At 42.8% G+C, this 21,932-nt stretch overlaps 2 pseudogenes across 1 annotated transcript in view; both read left to right on the top strand.

Moving 5' to 3' along the window:
- The first annotated feature begins 1,381 nt into the window (after window positions 1-1,381).
- Window positions 1,382-6,784, top strand: LOC147908217 (uncharacterized; annotated as a pseudogene).
- A 1,259-nt stretch (window positions 6,785-8,043) lies between these two features.
- LOC147908216 (uncharacterized) overlaps window positions 8,044-21,932 on the top strand; it is a 29,879-nt pseudogene continuing 15,990 nt past the window's right edge. Inside the window, exons 1-2 of the transcript XR_015546425.1 lie at window positions 8,044-10,602; window positions 11,370-13,061. The product of XR_015546425.1 is annotated as an uncharacterized LOC147908216 (transcript). The remainder of the gene's footprint in view (window positions 10,603-11,369; window positions 13,062-21,932) is intronic.

The following is a 21,932-nucleotide window of genomic DNA, read 5'->3' as shown; positions in this document are numbered from 1 at the left end:
GCAAAACGACGGGAAGGGGGTTTACTTCTTTTCGTTTACGATTCTCTCTCGTCGCTCTGAAAATCCGGCTGCGTCTGGTTTACAACTTGCGTCAGAAATGAATGATGAATCGCACCGTTGATAGAGAGGAAACAAAACTTATGGAACATTCACTTTACAACATTGAGAGAAAAAAATTGTTCTGGCAATTATAAATTGACAACTGTAAAATTTAAGTACTAGCAATTAGTTTTATAAAATATTAAGAATTAAAGTAATACTGAATATTATAAAAATATAATATTTAATACTACTTTAGTTCTTGTATAACTAGTTGTAAGTAACTTAAATTTTAAAATAGTCAATTTACAATTGCTAGAACTATTTTTTTCTTTCAGTGTACAAATAGACACGATTTTTATTGTAAAATTGAACAAATAGTTCTGCGTTTCATATTCCTTTTAACACTTTTATTATATTTTTTTAAATCCTATTATAATTTCATGTTGTACCAATAGTAAAAATATCAGCGGATTTTGTCGTATAATATAAATTAAAAATCTTTTTTAAAAAGAATGAAATAATGTCTCGCTTTTTATGAATTACATATATCTACTTCCTGCTATCCCGAAAGTATTATCTTATGCGTTTGACTTATCAGAAGCTACTTCATTAAAAAGCAGATGTGCGCGTCTCACTTTCATCCCACGAAAGTTGTCAGCATAAAGTCTACTATTAAGATAAGTGGCTCTCGTTCGAATGGACTAAGTCGCCTCCGGTACTCGGTCGCACACAAAGTCGCCTTTCATTTTTATTATGCGCGAAGGTATTTCTTCGTCGCGTTATAGCCCAGGAGTGTATTACACGCGAAACGCATCGCGCGCTCCAGATCGTATCTTCGATCTGGCCGCGATATTGATATTATTACCGTCACTACGGCCGCATATTTCGCTCGTTGCGGGAAGATACGCTTCCACGATAGTGCGATGTCATTATCGTGAGATCTTCGGGACCGCCGTCGCATTGTAATCCGCAATAAAGCTATCCTATGCTCTTTACACCACATCGTACGCATACGTACCTCCCAGTATCGCACGCGTTCGCGTTTTCTCAGGCCTATGAGAAAGAGAAAGAGAGAGAGGATCCATCTGTTGGTCTTCCCCACTCCGCTTCTTTTTTCCCTCTTTGTTTTCCTAGACACATCCTACTCCCTAGGTCCAGAGGCCGGCTCCAACCGATACTCACCATAGAAGCCCGCCATCGCCGCATATTGGTAAAGTCAGTCCCGCCAATTTTAGATGCTTTGCCTCCTTTTTTTCCTATTGCTTCTCCACACCGCGCGGCCGCCGCCGCTTCCTCCTACTTCTTCTTCTTCTTCTTCTTCTTCTTTCTCTCTACTCCGTCCTACCTTATTCCATCCTGCTCATCGGCCACTGCATAGAACTGCCATTTTATTTTCGCGAAAGTGCGCGCGCTATTTTTAGTCGTTCTAGAAAACCCGCCTCTCCTTTTTCCGGGTCTTGGCAACGGCCGAGAGTCGATCGCGACGTCCGAACGCGATGCAATTTATTCTTACGCTTAACGCGGCTACGAAAAATATATCGGGGCGAACATTGCCAAGATGGCGATCAAGCGCCGCTTAGTAACTTACGGATTTTTAACGATCACGATTCGCACGCGATTCGTGATTCCTCGATTAAGAAAATGCCATGATTCGTTGCCAAACGATTGTTTTCCTAAAATTCTAAAATACTAAAATAATATCTGATTTATTGCCCGTGTACGTAGCTTCCTTTTTCTGTAATTATTGCTACATATTTGCACTGAACGCATTACAGTCGTTTCATCACCTTGAATTTATGTCACATATTATCGTTCATTATCAGTTCACATATAAGTATCGATGACTTTTTTCTCCGATCTTAAATCACAGTTCTTTTCAGATAGGATTAATTGTGTTTCTCGAGAAAGTCGTCATTAACCTTTTCAGGTCTTAATTTCTACTCGAAAAATAGCGTACAAAAGTACATCGTTTATTGTACAATAATAGCACAGTGATCTCAACTAATAAACTTTGTTAAAATTATTATTCCACGGTGTCTGAACAGGGATATAAAATTTGCCATGCCGTACAGCGAGTCGGAAATAGTCGCTAGTCATCGCTTGAAATACGATTTAATCGTATGCGAGCGCGACGGTTAGATAAAAACCGTCCGTTAGGATCAGTCGTTGTTTGTAACAATATATTTCGACAGTTGCAGCGAAATATTTTCATTGCCGACTAATTCGGACGCGGCACGCTGGTTCTGCGTCGCGTGTAAACTCGATTATTTACGCTCCGACGACGTACAATTTTAAGTTCATGCAACAATAAACACATAAGGGAACGTGGAATATTTTTATCCATTAAATCCCTGCGTTAGATATACCTGAACTCGAACATTCAAGCGAGACGGAAAAATGTTACAGCAATTCTATAATTCGAAGATATTGACATAGAATTAGAATTTCAATCACAACCAGTCAAACATATTATGTTAAATAAATGCTATTAACTTAATAGCTGCGTTTCATCATGTTAATGTACATAACGTGTCATTTTTACGACCACATCCCTTTTTAATTATTAATCAATACTAAATATTGAAGTCTACCGACGAAGAAAAGAGAATGAAAAATTCGCTTTCAGCAAGAAAACAATGCTTAATCGAGCGCGTTCGACCACAGGCGATTTAACGGGACGCGGAAATAACCGGATAAGGCATACGAGGGCGGCGAGATAATGTTCAGTCCCATCAGAATTGTGAGTATTGATCGCGTTTCCTAGTAAATATATAGTTTCATCTAGCGCATCCTAGTGCGTCCTAGTCGATAAATATGGCCGGTGTGTGTCCGGCGAATACCCCATGGTTGTCCGCCGAAAGTGTGCCTTTCCTTTCTTCCTCGCGCGCCGAATGTGAAACGATAACGAGGGGTTCGAGAGAGCGAGCGTGGGGGTCGTCGACCTCCGCGGAAAATCGATCAACTGGAGATCGGAAAGGACGAGGGCCAGCGCGTATAAAGTCCGCCGTCGGTGCATGGTGAATGCATCGATGCGACGCGTCGCGTTACGAACAAAGCTTGCGCTCTGCCCACGCGCAACATCGATAGATTCGTGCAACATATTTGTTTCTTATGAAAGAAACGAATTTGCCAGAATTTTCGGAATTTTTGAAAAGAAAAGTTACGATCCAAAACCTTTCCGATCGATTCGTAAGCTCGACAGTAATGCGAGAACTCCCAATATAATGGCACTTAATGAGTGCTTTCTATTCGGTGACACAAATCAACACAAGTGTCGAACTACCTTTGTTATTAATTAAATGTCAAGAGAGACAGAGAGAATGATGTTTGTATAGATTTTTGTATTAAATGGAAAGCACCCATTCTCACCGCGGGCGGGTGAACTTTCGTTCAGAGCATGCGCTCGTAAAGAATCATGCAACAGTAAAATACGAGAGGCCGACTCGTTACTGGACTAGTCGCGAGGGAAATATTTAAACAATTAAAAGTGCGTTTAATTGAACGCTCGCGCTCCTGTGCGTGGCCGTAATCACGCGACGAAGCCTCCGAAGCGTCATGATGAGCTCGTCCGACGATATAATGACGGGTCCGGACCCGCTCTGCCATCCTGGCACGATCGTTTTGAAACCCTTGCGCGTTCCTCGCATGAGAAATCGTCGAGTGCTCTTCAAACGAGCACTCTTCGCATCGTTGGCGAGTCAACGCGATCTTTGCGAAAATTACGACACGAAGACGGAGATTGAGATACACAACGGCAAGTTGGACGAAAAGAATTTTTTTTTCCGCGAGGGTTTCGCGCTTGCACGCACGCATACAGGACGGAAACAACGCTGCTTCTCATCTCCGCATATTTTCGTACGATTTTCTCCCCTCGATATACAAGAGCCGCGCGAGAAAGAGAGAAGCCCTTTCTCACTCTCCCCCGCCCCTCGTGGATGCCTCCCCAACTAGCACTCGCGCGTATTCCCGCGAAACAGCGGAGGGAAACGGACCGGCGTTTAATGTAAATCGCCACGCACGGCTTATACGCGGGCGGAAAGAGCGCGAGAGATCGAAAGCCGAAGTATGAACGGAGGAGGAGGAAGGAGGGAGGGAGGAAGCGAGAGAGAGAGAGGGAAAGAGGGAGGAGAGAGAGAGAGAGAGAGAGAGAGAGAGAGAGAGAGAGAGAGAGAGAGAGTGAGAAGAGGATAGCGAGGAAAGAGCGATGGAGCTACAACTCGGTTAGGTAGAGAACGAGGTAGAGATCGGGAGTAGGATGGGAGAGGCAAAAGAGGAGGGTAGAGGAGGCAGTGGAGAACGCGGCGGGTGGAAACATACATATGTATAGGTAAATGTGTACCTACGCTCGTATCTCTCTCGCGCGCTCTCTCTCTTCCGACCGGACCTCTTTCACTCGCCGTGTACCCCTCTCTGTGCTCCCTCCCGCGCCCACCGCGTTCCGCATCGGTCCTTCGTTTCCTCTCGTTCCTACTCGCGATGCTCACTCTCGTCGCTCACACGATCCCGCGATCTCTCTTCCAACCGTTCTCACCCACCCTCGCTATCCTGCTTCCTCCCATGGCGTGCCTCCGCTCGTCGCTCGCGTTTTTCCCCTCTATCTCCTTTTTTTTCCTCAACACGCCCCCGAGCTGTCGAGTGATTTTTATAATCTGCTACTTGTTGCGCCACACACCACTCGACCGTCGCCACCGATGTTGCTGCCACCGCCGTGTGTCCGGCGCGGCCCACCCCAGAAAAACCGGAAAATAGAGGAAAACAAAAGCGGCCGGCGCGGCGCGCCGCGCATCCCGCGGGATGGTGCTCTCGAACGGTAGTGGCGGTAACGGTGGTACGGGGGATGCTGCGGGGGTGGCGGTTGAGAGTAGCCCGGGGGAACGACGGGGAACGGCGGGGGTGGCCGATAAAAAAAGAAAAAGGCACCGCGGGACCCCGACGCAACGGATCATCCGCGCGAGCGCGTGTGCGCGCTTATCCCGCGCGCGCGACTGCTGAAAATTTATTTTTTGGCAACCTCCACGCCGATGCCCGTTGGGAATTCGGATATGCGAATATCGAATGCGCGTTCCTTTCGCCGGCGGACGATATCGATTGATATTTTTCCTGCGAACATCGCGGCGGATCCCGGCGAGCACGGAATTCGCCCCGCGTTCGTTTTAATTAATTTATCACCGTAATTATTTTCTGTGTTACAAACGGCGCGCATACTGATGAAACTAAATAAATAAAAAAACGGTACTTCGATTGTATAAGAAAATCGATTTATTTCCGGTGCACAAATGCATAACAATGTATCCATTTGTTGCAGCCATGTCTTCCAAATTTTTATCATTGTCTTTTTTTCATTGCTACAGCAAAAAAATATATAAATTTTAATAAATGTTTGCTTGAATAGTTTTAAAATATTTTCTAATATAAATATATATTCTAAATATAAATATATATTTATTTACATGATGCAAGAACTATTAATTCGATTTAACTATTTTTTTTTACTATGAAAATATTCATTTATTGTAAAATTATTTATTTAATAATATAATTTTAAAAATGTATTGAAAAAAATGTAAGATTTAATAAATTTTTTTTCAGTGTAACGATAAAAAGAGTAGTAAAAATATCCTCCTATATTTAAGTTGTATTGAGAATCAGTTCCTTGAACAACAATCTCAAAAAAAATGTACAATAATATAACACGATTCACTATAAGACTGGTGCTCGTTTGGAATATCGGACGGATTAACAGCAAATTTCGCTACGATGTAGTGAGACAGTTTCGTTTCCTCTGCACTCTCGAGATCAGCAACGCGAGTGCAACATACACGATCGATCGCAGAAGAGGAAGACGGGGAGGATGAGAAGGTGAAGGAGAAGGGAGTGTAGCAACTCGCACCATATAACCGAGTTGCATTGGTCATTCTCCGAAAGGCGCCTAACATTCTCGCACGCCGCTTTTTCTATTGATTAACATAGGGCAATGTTGCAGGCAGAACAATACTGGCGTCAAACAACAGAGCGCAATTAAAAGCGGTTATCGAAAATGTTATCGGACCTCGCGAATTGTATTTTGCGGCGAACAAAAGTATTGGATTTTTTATAACGCGATCAAACGTTCGCAAACGATTACAATGCAATAGGGAGTAAAGGGAGAATACAAGAGGGAAAGGTTAATAATAAAGCTCGCCAGTTTGCAACCACGGTTTCGATCCCCCCCCCCCTCTCAACCCGATCAATGCTGATCTGATAAATCATTCAGTCGATCGGAAAAAACAACAATTTCGGCATCGCCATCATTGCCGTTGTAATCATTGCTTTTCTCCGCCAATAATAAAGGGTCTCTTTCTCTCTTTCTTCCGACGTCGACACAGAATCAAAGCGAAGGTTCGTGGCATGTTGCCACTCCACACCGCGCAAAATGGCTTCCTCCTTTTCAGGAATTATCGCGATATAGGAAGTCTCGCGAGAGCGCAACAGAAGGACAAGAGGAGGACAGAAAGAAGAAGAAAGAAGGAAGAAGAGAAAGAAATAAAGGAGAGACAAGCCGAGTGCGGAGGCGGGCAACGGCAACGACGACGACGGCGGCTGCTGTTGGCCGAAAGTTTAAAATAGAATATCTCGCGAGTAACTTTCATCGGTCGTCAAAAAATCGCGCAGTGTCGTATCTAGCGGGGAGCTATACATCCAGCTGCTGCTTTCCTTCTCGTTCTTCTTCTTCTTCTTCTTGTTTTTCTTCTTCTTCTTCTTCTTCTCCTCCTCCTCCTCCCCCTCCCCCCTCCTCCTCCTCCTCCTCCTCCTTCTTCTCCTCGGTTCCTCTTCCACCCACTACAACGTGGAAAGACGGCGGAAAGAGAAACGCGGAGAACAGTCCTCTTCATACCGTCGCTTTATGCTATGGGATAGGCTATGCTCCGACATGTAACACACGGTAACGCGATTATACAGATTCGCGATGCAACATTTGCTATTATTTGTACAAAATTATTCAAAAAGTTATCTAGATGAAAAAATGATTTCATCGGTTTATCTTTATCTAAATGGTTTATCTTTTTCTAAATTGTTAGAATATGTATATTATCTCCATCTATATCTTCGAGATAAAAGAAGTGTTATATTTCTTAAATTATTTTAATATGTTTAATATGTATCCTCCAGTGTAGGATTTTAAAATATCTCCTTTTTTTATAAATCAGATATTTATTTTGTTAGATCAGTGCTGTCCAGGATTTATAATTCTGAACATTGACTTAATGTGTGTGAACGATGTCATCTATTACTATCTTTTACTATTATATTTAATTATATTTAATTATTATATTTAAAAAAAAATATTTTCAATTATTGAAATATTTTTATGTTTAAAATCTAAATTCAAAGAATTTTTACTTTTTATCTCCGCATCAAACAGACTTTCTTCTTCAATTATAATATACACACGTATCTTGCTATCATTGACACTAGTAAAGCTTCTGAACAACAGATATATGTATGTATATACTATACAGAAATTGTTTATTAAATGGAATATTTGAAAATGTTTATCTTTTAAGAAATAAAGATTTATATTGTACATGAAAATATGAATACATATACATATGTATCGTTCCTATATTCTAAATTGTTTCATTAAAAAATACTATTAGGTGTTGGAATTAATTCGTAGCGTTTTTTAATGAAAGAATGTTATTTATTTCACATGAGCATTAAAAAATACATTAATGAAAGTACTTCCCATCACTTGTAAAACGCTACGTTGGAATTAATTCCAACACCTAATATTATTTTAAAATTGTCTAGATGAAACTTTGATTTAGATAAATTTAAAATGAAATCATCTTTAGCTTATCTAAAATGTTTACGTGTAATTTACCTTATTTTTATCTACATAATTTTTATCTACTTTTAATTATCTAAGCGTTACATGCGTGTAATACTCGCGACATACATATTCGCGAGTACGTATGCGCAGTGGCGCATCAGAGGCGCGTACGAAAAGTGAGAGAATTCAACGACGGTTATTCTTTCGAATATATCGGGATACTTTAACGCTTTCCAATCAAATCACTAACAGGCCTCGTGGAATTACAGATGTGGCTGACCTCCGCAGGGAGTTTTGCATATTTCATCTGTAATCGCTAATGACACGAAATTGCGCTGAACCTCCTCGAGGCGGGAAATCTTCTTGCTTATACAAGCAAAATCCATTGACCCATGGTTTTTGCGCGCCGTTGATTCTCGCGGGCGACTTTATGAGGGAAACAATCATTTCAACGAAAAAATGAATAGAAATGACTGAATTTTTTTTTTATTACTAACCTAATGTAATCATCTCACTAAAAATAATAAATATCTATTTATGGAAACGAATCAAAAAATTGAAACAAGATTCTGATAGTTAGTCATGAGAAGTTATTAGAAAATACTTAAAATGTTTATTGTTTTCATACAATCTTTTTGTTTTTCGAGATAGAGACATTGTTCCAGCCGATTCAAAGGCACGGATAATGCCTTAGTCTCCACGCCAGTGAATGACGTAGCGTAGGTACCCCTGTCCGCCGATATGCTCTCGCTCGCGTTCTCGCTAGCTCGCGTTAGCTTGCCTAGAGATCGCGCGAGTAAAGTACACACGCTCGCGTCTGTCGGTGGCGCATGCGCCCACACCATCGCGGGCCGCGACTCGACTCGACTCGACTCGGCTCGGCTTCGCCGACTCTGGCTCCGGCTGCTTCTCGGCTCTCCGTAGCTCTCGCCCTCCCCGCCAAGGTGCATGCATGCATTCTATGCGGCGTGCACCGCATTAGATGCATTTCTAAGTCGCGCCGCAATAAATCGCAGAAATATCGAAGTCAAGACACCGCGAATACGGTCCGCGCGCGTCCCCGAAAAAGCTCGCAAATACTGTGTGTCAAACCGATACCGTCTTGCGCGCGCGCGATACCGATCGCCGAAAGGGAGAGACAGCCCGAAGAGAGAACTCGGAGAGATAAGGAGGGAGAGAAGAAAAAAAAGAGAGCAAAGCGTGACAAAGGGAGAGAGGGTGGAGTAGAAGAGATCGCGCGGTGATAAAGATCGAAAGATACATAAACGATTTCAGTGACGCGCTCCCGCGCAACAGGAGGAGCTTCTCTCTCTCGAACGCGTCGCGGTCGAAAGCTCGCAAGAAAGGGCCCCCTATCGAAAGGAAGAACCATCAACTAGTAGAGCCACATCCGGATATTCTTCTATCGTAGTCCGTCTCTTGGCAGTGGCAGTGTGTGAGTGTCTACGTGAAATTATCATACCGGTCGTCACGCGTGCATGCTCGTACGCACGTATACTCACGTGCGAGTCGCCGAAGTCGTTCGGGACACCCGGTAAGTCCCTCTTCTCTCTGCAAGGATTCTGGTGGGGATACGATTTAAGGATTCAGTGAGAAAATTTCAAATTTTCGAAAAGGTTTCGATGATCAGCGTTTCCAGAGAGACTGATTTTCTCTTCTGGAAAAATCTATTATCCTCGTGAGAGATATTGAAAAGGAAACGTAAATCATCGATCGTCAAAACGCACCAAATTCGGATCACAGAAATATATACTTTAGTACACCGTGTGTAACGGGTGTACAAAGAGAGCTGACACGAACGAGAACGGGACAACTCGCATGCGCCTCCGATAATCCGCATCCGGTTGGCGTTACGAATCGCCGACGCGCCGCAATTGCGCCGTCGCGCTTATCCAATTCTTCCAAGATGAGAATGATGTGCGAATAAAGAATCAACGATCTGGCCGCGTTCAGGACAAAAGCGGCGAATGATTTAATTGAAACTCTCTATCTTCGATAGAGAGAGAGAGAGAAAGACAGGAGAGAGAGAGAAAGAGAGAGAGAGAGAAACGATACCGCGAAAGGATAGATCTATGCGGAGAGATCAATCGATCTTATGCGAGGGTGAATAGCACGAAGAGGTCGAAAAAGATTGTTCGAGAGCCTCGGAAAACTCGTACAGTCGCTATCACGCTCGGTACCATCGATAACACTTCTGTTGCATGTACTTGTCGGCACTCGCGAAAAGCCGATTTGCGCTCGATCTCGCGCAATAATAGGTCTGATTTTTCCTGCATTAAAAATCTCTTCCGTTTTCGCCAAATATCAAATATATCTCTATCTCACTTTAAGTTTCAAAAGTATATATTAATTCAGGCACAGAAGACAGATCTAGGATCGTTTTCGACACGACGTCGAGCGGCAAGTCGTTAAAGGAGGGCACGCAAAATTGAACGACGAAGAATCCGCACGTCGATCCGTCGGAGAAGAAGGCACGCGCGCGAGACAAGACTCGATCGATTGTGAAAGTGATCGCGATGCGCGAGATCGACGTACGCTTACAAAAATCGAAACCAAAAGTGGGTAACGCGCGAAAAGAGGAGGCGTAGGATACGATATCGGATGAACTGGAAAAAAAGATTGCGTCGAGTGGAAGAGGATGCCGATGACAACGGGAACGGTGAAGAGAACGACGACGACGAGGATGACGATTACAATTGCGAGGGAGTCTTGAACGCTGGAATTTCGGAATTTCGACTACTGCGAAGGTAGGAAAGGCCACGCACGCCTAAATCGAATGACTATATGACGCTGTACATCTGCTATCGCTATTACGACACCGAAAGGGACGCTCGCGAGAAGTTATGCGGAAACAAGAAGCGATCTTTTCTTTCTTTTTACACTGAGAGAAAAGATGTACCTACTAAATTTTAATAAATATTTGTTTAAATACCAATTGAATATACTAAATATAAATGTATATTTATTTGATACAAAAAAAAAGTTAATTTGTGATTCAACTATTATTTTTTATTTAGCAAATATTTATTTTATGTACACAAATGTTATTATATATTAGTGTTTTTTTATATTATTATGGTACATTATTAAAACAATTATTTATTCAAATTTAATACATTTTTCTCTGAATGTAATATTCTCAATTCGAATGAATTAAATGAAAAAAGTAATAATAAAAGTTTCCAAATTTAACTGAGAAGTGTAAATTTAATTAACAAGATGTAAAAATTGAACAATTCGATTATCAAATCAACAATGAAATAATTATTACAATTAATTACAATTACTAGATATTTGAATTTATACGATGTATTAGTTAAGAGAGTTATGCGATAGAAAGCAAAATATTCTGTATACGTTTCACTACTAGAACAGTATTCCAGTCAATATGCGCGTCTTTCTATCGCAAATCGAATCTACGATTCGCAAAAAAAGACTTCAAATCGCCGGCGTCTCGCTTCGTTGAATTCTCTCATGCTCGACCTTAACAAACATTAATATTCCTTGCTTGCAGAAACTCTGCCGAGTACGCTTTAGACGCAAAAACTACTAACAAAACTGAAAGACGGTGGCGAACAGAAAAGAGATCGGAGAGATTTTCCCGCCGAAAATCTCACGTCACCTATAACCTCCGTTTTTCATTTCTCTCCGAAAATTCGCTTTGAATCCTACTGCTGTCGCTATCGAGCTATCTTGCTGTTGCTGCTGCTGTTCTGCCGTCCCGGCTTCCTCGACGAACATGCCGAGAGTGTCGACGTAGCTACCTCGAAAACCGACGAGGTATCGAGGATCGACCGTAGACAATCCGTGGCAGGGTCGTGCGGAACGATCGATCGAATAGGTGCCAAAGGGAGAACGGGGGACAAAGGTGGTAGTGTACGGGGAAATAGCAGGAGGGTTGGTGTGAGGTTTTGGGATGCGGAGGAGGAGGAGGAGGAGGAGGAGGAGGAGGAGGAAGAGGGCGGGATTGTGATGGTAGTGATGATTAGTTGCAGTGTTTTGGAAAACAATGCGCAGAATTTCGACGACGATAAATAATAAAGGACAAATAAAGTGTATCGGGGAATGATGAAGTGAACGTGTGTATCAATAAATATTCTGACGGCATATGTATTGTACGTTGTGCGCCGAGAATAAAAGCGAGATGAGTTTGGAAAAAAAATATCTCGTGTTCTGGAAATATCATTTTGCGGGCGCACGCTTCTTCTTTGTCCAGGCTTTCACGGGGAAAAATTGTGACGTTGCGAGAAAGTTTCAGTATCAGTTTCAGTGAATAACGAATTATTGGCTTGATTCAATAAATTGTTCCGTTCGTCGATCCCGCTCTTTCACATATTATAATATAGGTATTTCTTCTACGTAATAAGTAATTATAATTACACTTCACATTGTACTCAGAACATTAAAATCATTGTACCCTTGAAAATCCCTTGTAATGGCTAACAGAAATGCACCTATATATACGCACCGCCCGTTTTCCCACAGAATCCCGGAGAAAAACTCTTACGCTTCCTTTCCTGTTGAAAAGTACAAATAAACGAGTTCGTCCTACAATAGTCTCGACGCGAATCAGCAGCATGAGAACGATGATGTTACAATTACAATAGCGTGTTTCCAGGAGATACATTCACCGACCCTTCCATCGCCCTTTGATTCGATCTTTAAACACAGCCCTTAAACAGGTTCAACCCATCTCGAGATACACGTCTGTCGGAAGGGAAGACGAAAAATAAAACGCTCGCACGGGAATGAAAGAGAGAAAGAGATACGCGAAAAAACGAAAGAATTCTGGACACCGTGATGCACTCGCCCCTTCTCCGACCCCCCACCTATTGCGTGTTCGCGAGGACCCCGTGCGAGATGGGCCATCCCTCTCCCGTATGTATAAGGACCCTTTTGCCCCCCTTTTTTAAGGTGGCCAGCTGCGAGGTCAGTTTTCGACGGGCGCGCGGCGCATTAAGATGCTACGCACAAAATTTGTCATCATCGGTCGGTCATCGTCGCGGATTCTGCGAAATTAGAAGTTTCGGCGAGTTCAATCCCGTGCGTATTCGATGGCGAGAGACGGACGCCGCGGGAAAGAAGAAAAGGACGAACCGCGACAAAAGGGGAAAAAGAGAGAGGACGCGGACAACGTGCGGGTGCGAGCACTGGCTGAATCGCTTCTGCAGTGATGAACGCGTGATGGATATTAAATGGACGCACGGTACGCATCGACAGATTAATTCCATTTACGAGGTGCTGCTGCTTTTGTCCAGGGAGATTTTAACAAATATATGAGTTATATATGCGCAATGTGTGCGCCTGACTAAAAATACTCACGAATCGCTTTTCGGCGCTTTGTCGTTGCATGGAATTGCTCGTGAACGAATATCGGATCGATTGTTACAGGCTGCTAATGTACGACTTTGTTGTATCGTAGAATGATCCGCGAACGAAATTAGTTCAGTTCTCATCAACATTCCTCCTCTGATTCGATCGCGTGATATTTTCGAATTTTGTCAATTTTATTTTATTAATTTCATTAAATTTTATTAATTTACTCTAATTTTAAAAAAAGAGACACTCTCTCGTGTATTGCGAGGAGTGGCATGGGACAAAATGTTCCCTCTCATAATTACGAATGTGAAACTGTAGAATGTTCATCGGTGTGACGTTAACGCGCTCGCGAAATTCCCAATAATGATAAGTTTTAATTTTCCCATTTAAACAACGGGTCTGATGTACCCGTTGATCACGTCGAAATATCTCTCTTTCGTTGATAAAGGTAGAAATATCGCTCCCTCTCATTTTCTCGCGCAGTTCAATCGAAATGATGGTCGAACGAATGTAACACACACGCACGTAATGTCAATCGTACGAATCCGGTCGCGCGCGTTTAGCTATAGCCCTTTACTCAAGTGCGATGTATTCTGATGCCCATGATTTCATGCTATTGGAGCGGTTTCGAATACTTCTCGAATTCTCTTTCGCTCCACATCTATGTCCTCGCTCTCACCTACAAGCACCTTTCTCACCACCGTTCAAATAATTAATCGCAAATAGTCTGTGCCCGATGGAAAGTGGACGCGATGGAAGAGACGGTAGACATGGGAGGGGGGAGGAAAGGGGAGGGGAGGGTTTGTCGTGCCGCCCTTCGATCCTTTCGAGCTGCCTTACGGCCTGACGTTTAATTTCGCTAATTTCTTTTCTCCCGTTCGAATTACTCGCGGTACGACGCTTCGTCCCCGACGTAAGGGTTCCTACTATCCCGAGTCACCCTTATATTTTCTTTCTTCTCGAAAGCGCGAGGAAGATCCTCGGGCACGAGGGTACGAGGAGGGTGGAGAATAGGACCAGCCTGCCTTCATGAGAATGAGGGCCGGAAAAATAATTACTTTCTGCACACCGCGAGAAGAATACTCGGAGCCTATTCCAGGATGATGAGCGGGGACAGAAAAAAAAGGATCGAGTGATTCTCTTAAGCTCGTTCCCTACTCTTCTGTCTTCTCTCGCTACCACATTGCACACAATCTTAATAATAGTATTTTTTCACTCCTTTCATTCTGAATATACTAGAAGTGATTATATCTACCTTTAATATATGTAAATCGCGTATCTTGATAATATGGAAGAAGAAGGGGATGTTAAAACTGGCACTATTTTAAGATGCTGTAATTTTAATTTCTCTCAGTGATGTCTCTCTTGAATATAAAAGTTTTGTGAATAATTCGTGTCGTAATATATATTAACATTACAGACGAAGTTTTAAGTACACTGCGCAAAATAATTTTCGTCGCGCTATGAAATATGGCGCGAAAAAGATAATAATTCATTCTCGATGATGGACATTGCTATTTTCGGCAGTTAAAACGATGGATTAATACTATTTTACTGGGAAATATATATACGCGATAAAAATAGAATTTATTACTACGAAAAGGTACGCTAATTCGAGTCGCGCTCGGCGTTAAAGTTTATCCGATGTTTCGTCTATTCATATACGGATAACGTGATTAAAAAAATATTTAGCCAATTAAATGAATCAAAATGAATAAAATGGAAGAACCGGCTCGACGGTATATAAAATGTTCATAAAGCCGCAAAAATTTAATACTTTATAAATTGTTCAATAAAATGCAATGGCTGTTTGTTTTGTTACAAAATGTAATAGACAAATAAAATCAATGGAAAATATCATTATTGAAAATTGTTATGCGACAAAACATTGAAAAAAAAATTTAGCTTTCAATTGGTCAAAAAGAGGAAGAGTAAAAAGAAACTTCTTTCACGCGAGATTCCATTATCCTTACGACAGATTGAATCGTCCAATTGCTAGCCGGAAATTAGATTTTTTTCTTTCTTTCCAAGAGGAGAAAAAGTTCTTTCTCATTTTCTCTTATTCCTCAGCCGCTGAAATTTAAGTAGACAGAAAGCCATCGTCCATGGTCTGAATGAAAATTGTCTCTTGAAGCTCTCGACGCAAAAACTAAAAATCATTCGCGTTTAATCGATCCGCTACCGTTTGATATATACAATGTACCTTTTGATTGTATTCAGTTATGAAAAAAGAGTATCCGTCCCACAAAGTCATTTCAATTGCGCTTTATTGATCAAAACAATGGAAGAGCCATGTAACGAATGGAAGAGGACGATGGACGTTACAGAGCGAGAGGGGGAGTTTAAAGAGACAGAAAGAGAGGGTGTGCGTGAGAGAGAAAAGAGAAAGAGCGTGGAAAAGGGTCAGGGGAAATACAGAGAGGGTGGGTCGTTGCTGACGAAAGATGGCGTAAAAATGGAGGGTGAAAAATATGGAAAGGGCGAGCCTCGTGCTACTCGATTCTCTTTCTTTCTCTCTCCTTCTTTCTTTCTCGTTTCCTTTTGGGCGTTCCAGTGGGAATACGCCTACCGAGACGCGCTGGAAGATTTCGAAATTTCGCAGGTGGCATCCCCAGGGCCACTTTTTAAGACGATTTCCATTAGCATGTCGAAGAGGGATACTCGTTGTTTAATGCTGCTTACAAATGGAAATATCTTAAAAGCATCGATATAGTTTTGGTTAAAAAAAAAAAAGAAGAAACGGATCAACTTCTAAATGCGCAATTCTCATTGTTGTCGTTTAGTTTGCGACGACGCAACATTATATTCTCAGATCAAATGCAATTTTCTTATTACAATGATGATTATGCGAATTGTACTTCTATAAATATTATAAATCTAATTCCGTTTTTACTTCTCTAAAATGTTAAAGCCGATAAAAGTAAATTTACATTTATTATGTACGCGCTATTTTAACTTGCAGCAACGTCTGTTTCGTGACGCGAATATCCGCGGGTTAATTTCAACTCATCGATTAATCCGTTGGCGAGATCAACGTGCATTTATGCGGTAACGCTAGAAAAGTCCGCTCGCATCGTTCGGCCAACTTTTCCACCGCGATAGAATAGTGAGCAAGATAAAGGGGGCGGGGGAGGAACAGAGATGCACTGAAGAACAGGAAGGTCTAATTTTACGGATTTTCTCGCATTCCGAATAATTCAAGGCTGCGTCCGGGGGCTGAATAGGGACGAGAAGAGAAGGGATGCAGGTAGGGGGCGACGGGTAGGCGGGCACCAAAGTTAAAACAAACATTTTTGCGCGTGTGAGCTTCAGCCATAAAGCTCTCTGCCCAGCCAAATGCATCGGTCGGCGGTTGCATAACACTCGAGAATAGCCGCGGAAAATGGTGGACCTTCTCTCTCTCTCCTACCTTTTTCTTTTTTAGACCGCGCCGAGTGTGGCTAGCCGGGCAACGGCGCGGGAGCTTCATTTTACAACTGATTTGGTCGTTCGAGGACAATCCATCGATCGTATGCGGACGAATGCGCGAGAACGTCGTGCTTCCCCCGTCCGGGGCAATGGCATTAATTAAATTTCGTTTGCTCGTAATTAAAATACGCACATACAGCTTTCTTTCTTTCTCCCTTCGGCGTGAAACGCGGCGTGATTTGATATAGGACGAACGTGGGCTGAATGACCGAAAAGTCGCGATTTAAAACAACATCTTTTGCCAAATGCCAAGACAACGCGCTTGCGAAACTGACAAGTTTCGCTCTACTTGCATTATTAAAGAACAAAGTATATATTTAACCGCGTAAACGTGCGAGTGCATAGAGTCATTGTATATACAATTTGATTAGATAGGTCGACGAAGATGGACACAATGAAAATCACAGCTGACAAAAAAAAAGAAAAAGAGAAACGAACGACTCGTTCGAGAGTCCTGTCTTGAAAAGACCAGAGCAATTAAAATTATTTATTAAAGGGCACCGCCCCAAAATAAATAGAGAGAACTGCAGAAGGGCGCCGATGGAAAGGTGCGATCCGATTAAAATCTAATTTTTCACGGATACTCTCTTAATTAAAACATTAAATTGATTGCGGCGTGAGGTCGCGACGATGACGGGGTGCTACGAAGAGAGAAGAGGAGAATGAGGGGATGACACTGTCTTCTCAAGGCACGGCGAAGTGACGAGAGAGCGGAAGCCGAGGGGAGGGAGAAGTTCGTGCTAAAATAAATGAAAATGAAATCAATTATAAAACTGTTTGAGGAGCCTCGGAGGAACAGGCAGTACTCGATAGACGGATGGATGGGTGGATGGATGGATGGATAGATGGACCGACGAAAGTAGATCTTGAGAGAGAGAGAGAGAGAGAGAGAATTTTCTTAATTAAAAATCTACAGACTTTGCTTTCAATTAAAAACAAGCGTATCGCTTTTCCGCCGTTAAAATTTATAGTATTTTGCTTCTTATCTTCATGATGTGACTAATTATTAATAAAATAATTCAAATATCAATAAATTAGACAAATCTGATGTTAAGAAACTTTATAAATTATATTATGCACATCGAGATCTTTCTGTCTTTTTCTCATATTTTCTTTACAGAGAAATAAAAAGCACATATAAAATAAATTGTCATTAACAAAACAAAGTTTCATAATTCTTTTTTTTTCTAGATAAAAAAAGAGAAAAAAAGCGAGAAAGAAGAGAAAGAGCGCCTCTTTTCTAATCTGCTCGAGATTCTCGCGTCGCCAAGACATCGTCTCGATTTATGATCCTCCTAAATCTCGTCCTCCCTGTCAGGCTCCCCGCGTGTCGCTCTTTTGTCTCTTGGCGCACTTTTGCACTTTTAAAACTTTCTTCGCCGTAGCGAATTTCATTATAAGAGCGCGAGTAAGGACTTCTTGGGCCATTCCTTGCGCGATAAGAAGTCGAGTTGGTCGGCGTGGTTTATATCGCGCAGTTTGAAACATTGCTGAATCTTAACCGTATTCCCCTCCCGCGCTCACCTGGCCTGACTTTACCACGACTTAATCAGCGACGCGACTTTATAGATAAACAAAATTAACGCGCCTCACGAACGGTGTGCCAAAAATGTGCTGACTGCACTGAGAATCGACGTACCTACGAAATCCGATGATTGACATAGGCCCAAAGGAATGCCATAAGCACACCTCACCGTATGTCGTTGAAAAGAATTCCCCCACTATACCATGGCCAAATGACACACAAAACGGCCCGGCTAATTATTATTTTTTGTAACGGGAGCAGAACGGCGCACCGCGGCGAAATCAGTCCGCTTGCATTCTTCGTAAATATTCAACGGACAATGGCGCCCTTAAGTTCTCTCACTCTTCTTTTTTCAATCCCTTTGTTTTCTTTCCGAAAACAGACCAGACACGCGCGCACAAAGGGAAGAGACCCGAACAATGAGGCCCGGCGACGATGACCTCGGGAAATGGGTGAAATAGCCAAAATAATTCGCGACTTACTTACTTAAACGTGTGTAAGTATTATAATATCGAAGCGATTCAATCGTCGCGATCGCAAAACAGTCAAATTTCCGTATGCCAGAAGCAGGGAACATAAAACATAAACGTTGTTCGTTAAATAAACTCCATTAATACGCAATTATTTGAAGAACATGATAAATATTTAAAAAATGCATGATTCCAAATAGATCAAATACATACACTTTCGTGTATTATAATTATATCGTATATAAATAATAAATAATGTATATCTATAAATAAATAATTAATTAATTAATTCGAGAATATATATTCATTAACATGCTTTCGTGAAAAAGAGCGTCGACGTGCATAGAAAGATACCACACGTGTTATGTATTTCGGCACGATAATCTTCCGAGATTGTACTTTACCTTGTCGATACATTCTGATGCGGGCCACAGCTACTCTCTCAGGAGATCGCGGCATATGCCGCGATCATCGGCGGCTCGCTCGGCTCTTCCGATTATCCACGTGTTACGTGCGTAAAGGATGGACACCTGGCCCATATGGAACGCTTAATAAACGGATTGTTCTCTCGCAACATATTCTTTATTCCTATTTACTCCCGCCTTCCACCACTCGTCATCGTTTCGTTTTCTCGACAACGGTCGGTCACGCGATTCTTGAGAATGTTGAAAAACGTTACGGACGAAATGAGAGCCTCCTTCGCGAGAGTGATTCTTACAATTAGCCTCGTGAAATCTGGGCCACCGTCACTCATGCCGCCGACCTCGACGAAGGACGAACGGAAGAAATCGCGTGTGGAGAAGCCAAGCTTATCTATTTCCAGCCAGAGTAAGAAGAAGAGTAAGAAGATTAACTGTGGTTTGAAGTACAGTGTGTTTATTAAATTAGTCGAAGACCAAATAGCTGAATACGCGTTAACAAAACGAATCACGATCGAGTTGAAAATTGGAGCATAATAACTCGAACACGCGATTGATCATTTGTGAACGCGATTAACTGCCCACGAGCTCTCTCATCGAGCAAGCATCAGCTCAACGAAGAGAACATTGACCTTCGCCGCGGTCGTCCATGGAGCGGTAGAGAAATATGCGAGAAGCCGTTCAATGAGGGACCGAGATTCACGGCTGAATCAGCCGCAAATTGCGGTGAAAAAGGCGAGAGTTGGCCGTGTAACTTTCTTCCTTCTTCCAGTCGGTCGAGAGGTTGGCTCCGCGATTTTTGTTTTCATTTGATTACCCTCAAGCCCTTCGCTCCACCCTTCTAGCCACCTAGAGGGTGCAAAGCGGGTAGCAATAACGGCGGTTACTGAACGAAACGGGTGAGGGAGGGAGGGAGGGTTGTGAAACAGGGGCCGTTTCACGGAACTTTCGCGAAATAACTTTGCGGAGAGCGATGGGCTCTCTCCGCCGTGAGAGATTCCTGTTATTTTCTCGAAGTGAGAATCGATAGGGCTACCTACATACGCCGGACGTGCGGCAGCGGCGGTGGCGATGGTCGTCGACATGCTCCGGGTTGGGTTAGGTTAAGCCCGAGCGCTTAGCCCGATAGCACCAGCGGATCGGCTGTGATGCGCTAGGTGTTTACATCGCGGAAGGCTACTACACAACGGGTGAGCGCCTAGATGCCATGACCTAGGACGAAAAAGGAAGCTAGGAGAGATCGTTTCTCACCGTCCGCCCCTCCTCGTGTCTTCCTCGCCGTCGCTGCTGCCTCTCGTTTCCTCATCAACGTCGAGGGATTACTTTCTCATTTAGATTTTATCTCGCGTCTACCCACTGCCGCCCTCATCGCCACCCGTCGCCCCGACGCGATCTTCTGCTTCTCTTTCAGCTTGTCTCTTATGTTCGCCTCCGACCATTTCTCGATTCCTTCTCTTGGCCAAGCTCCTTTGTTTTTACTAATTACCCAAGACGTCAACCATCGACCTCTTTCCACAACTCCCTCTGTCTATCTCTATCTCTTTCTACCAGTTCGCCATCACGATTTCTCCGCCGATCATTAGGCGACTAGCCAAGAGGGTGTCCGAATCGCCGTCCCTCCGATGAGAGGACGTTCTCGATCCTCTCTCGGGCCGCTTGCGGATGGATGAATCGATTTCCTTGACGAGGCAAGCATCGTTTAAATTAAATCAACAGTTTTCTCATTTTATTATATTTAAATGAAATCGATTCAAATTGCAATATTCATTGCATTAAAAGCATAATTAAATAATTTCTATTAAATTCAAACCTTTTATTTTTCTTGATGTTGCGAAAAACTTATCAAAACAATCCGCGAGAAAGGTGATACGTCGACAAATCGAAAATCTGGCATGTCCAAGGGTCATGCTCGACAATCGTGATTGATGCCGCGCTGACTGCAGCTGCCGCGGCAAAAAATGAACTGCGATTGTTTTATCGCCCCTCGGGCCGCCCGATGGTCAACCGGTCTTTCTCCTCTCATTATTATGATTACCCGATGGGCGATGGGTCGGGTACAACGAGAGGCGGGTAAAAGGATGAAAAAAACATGGATTCATCCCCTTGTCCGGAGTCAGCCAGTCCTATCTACTAACCTACCTGGTCCCTCCGTCGGCCCTTGTCCTTCTTTGTACCCCGATGAGATACGTAGCGTACGCGTCGACGATAGAGGCGACGAAATCCAATTTTTCTCTTTTATCGACCCTCCTCAGGCATACCCCTGTCTCAAAAGAGAAGTAGCCCATGCGCCACATGCTGTCGTTGGCCGTTCGCGTATATGCAAATTTCGACGGCGCATTGTGTTTGCAAGAGCTGCCCCTTACTCACCCCCTCTCACCGCGTCGTCCACAAAAGATCCAGGTCAAACTTTCATCCGGTTAGGAATTTTTATTTTTCGATCAAGCGAAACGACAAAGCGAGTAACCCTCATAACGAAGAAAGGGAGAGGGAACGAAGTAAGAGAGACGGTACGCGATCGGTGCACCTTTCGTGATGCGTAACGGTCGATCGTAGTGTCGCCCTAAGACAATCGATACAATTACGAGAAACCGCCGGAGATGTAGGTAGGGAGACGAAAGGATCGTCAGTGAGATCCCTCTTTTTCAACCATGGCCACCCTTCCTTCCCGCGGTTTCCTCTCTTTGAGATGTGTCCTTGGGGAAGGAACGTTTGTCGCAGTTGATGCCTTGGAAATGAAAAAGAAACGAGAGCTTCAAGAAAACTCTCTGACGATACCAGTTACAAGTCTTTTTAGATCTCTACAATTTTATCATTTTATATATATTTTTTTTTCATTTACGAATTTCTTATCACTATATTTTTATATTTTATTACTA

Source organism: Acromyrmex echinatior, chromosome 10 (assembly GCF_024713525.1).
Source record: "Acromyrmex echinatior isolate Ae372 chromosome 10, ASM2471352v2, whole genome shotgun sequence".
NCBI classification, from domain to species: Eukaryota; Metazoa; Arthropoda; class Insecta; order Hymenoptera; family Formicidae; genus Acromyrmex; species Acromyrmex echinatior.
The sequence above is the reverse complement of the archived record's forward strand: the minus strand, read 5'-3'. Positions and strand labels throughout refer to the sequence as shown.